Source organism: Lytechinus pictus, chromosome 2 (genome assembly GCF_037042905.1).
Source record: "Lytechinus pictus isolate F3 Inbred chromosome 2, Lp3.0, whole genome shotgun sequence".
Lineage (NCBI taxonomy): Eukaryota > Metazoa > Echinodermata > Echinoidea > Temnopleuroida > Toxopneustidae > Lytechinus > Lytechinus pictus.
This window is the reverse complement of record NC_087246.1, coordinates 21,199,325-21,201,492: the sequence shown is the minus strand read 5'-3', so window position 1 is coordinate 21,201,492 and position 2,168 is coordinate 21,199,325.

Below are 2,168 nucleotides of genomic sequence, written 5' to 3'. Positions count from 1 at the left end.
AGCTACAGTACAAACTAGTCATACATCTCTATGATTTCTATGCACTATCCCCTTTCTTTTATCAGTCACTTTATTTTAGAATAAACAACAAGAATAAATAATATCAGTACTTCCTTAATAAACAATTCTTTAATTCTGTATATACATTTCTGTATGTCCATAGAGAATCCAAATGTCCGCACATTAGGAATTATTTTCAATCGGTAAATCAAATGTCCACTTTGCCCTGTACCCTTTTATCAAAATATAATACCTCCCAGAAGGAAAAACCAGTTCCACTGGACCAGTTAGACCAGTATAATTTTAACTGGTAACTCTGGAAATAGGAACATTGGTTTACTGGTCTAACTGGTCATACTGGTCCAGTTAGAAATTAAAATGGTCTTGAATTGTAACTGGAATTTTATACTGGTCTTGAATTGTAACTGGAATATTATATACTGGTCTTGTTTTCTGGAGTTTACTGGTCTCACTGGTCTTCAAACTGGTATCCAACTTAAGCTGGTAATACTGGTGTTACTGGTATTTCCTACTGGTATGACTGGTCCAACTGGTCCTTTAACCGGTCTTACTGCAACAATTTACTACATGCATTTAGTTTATTATATACCATGGTCAGTGAAATGTGGTGAAAAAGATGGTTAGTAAATTAATCTTTCTGCTGTAATTTTTAATGTGTTATGTGAAATTACACATTTTCATTGTGAAATAGTTCACACGATTATTTGGAAAGTTTTTTAACAACAATGAGTGCCATTGCAATGATATTCTTTTCTAAATCCTGATTTTTCTTTAAAAAATAGGAAATATGCAAATGAGGTAAACCACGTGATCAGCATCATCATAATTACTGGTATTACTGGTCTTGACCAGTTGGAAATTCAATTTCAAACAATAAATGGAATTACTTTTGACCAGTTGACTATATCAGAGGAATATTATATTTGATCTTGATAATTAAAGGAAATAATTATTACAATATTAATACTAATGATGATGATAATAATAATAATAATAATAATACAATAACAATAATGATAACATTGATAAGAATGATAACAACAATGATCATATAATCATCATCATATTAATGATAATAATAATGATGATAATAATAAACATAATAATAACAAGAAGAATGATGATGATGATAATGATAAATGATAACGATAACAACTTTTTCTGAATTGCAAGATTCATTTTCCACAATTCGTCACTGAATGAATCATTATTTTTATTGGACCAGTTACACCAGTTTGTTGAAAAAAAATTAACTGGTATTAGCACTTTGCTTTAACTGGAAATACAATTTGTTGGAACTGGTCTCCAGTTGATTTTTATTGGTCCATTTAAAAATCAACTGGCCCAGTAAAAATCTACTGGAAACCAGTAAAAATCTACTGGAAACCATTTATTGGACCAGTAACACCAGTTTGATGAAAAACAATTCAACTGGTATTACTACTCTGCTTCAATTTGAATACAATCGTTGGAACTGGTCTCCAGTTGATTTTTACTGGTCTAGTTAAAAATCAACTGGCCCAGTAATAAAAAATACTGGAAACCAGTAAAAAATCTACTGGAAACCAGTAATTACTGGTCTTACTGGTTTTTCCTTCTGGGCTTTTTTGAAGGAAAACATAATACATTTAATGTTAGAAAATCACAACATTTTATCCTACAGAATCACAAGATAAAACTTGAATCAATAAAGAAAAACCTAACAAGCATAACACTGAACATTTCATCAAAATCGGATATAAAATAAGAAAGTTATTCCATTTTTTTAATTTTCGCTTATTTTTCATAAAACAGATACATGTATCTCAGTGATATGGTACTGGCGGCGGAACCGGGGGGCAGGGGAGGCATTTGCCCCCCCCCCCCAAAAAAAAAATTCCCAGTAGGAAAAAATGCCCCTTTTCAAAATGGAAAGTGCCCTTTTTTCAAAATAAGTTTCCCTTTTTTAAGTAAAACATAATACATTTAAGGTTTAAAAAATCACAAAATTTTATCTTACAGAATCTCAAGATAAAACTTGAATCAATAGAGAAAAATCCAACAATCATAACACTTAAAATTTCAGTCGGATATAAAATAAGAAAATTATTCCATTTTGAATTTTCGCTTATTTTTCACAAAACAGTGGTATTCACAACTCATTGATA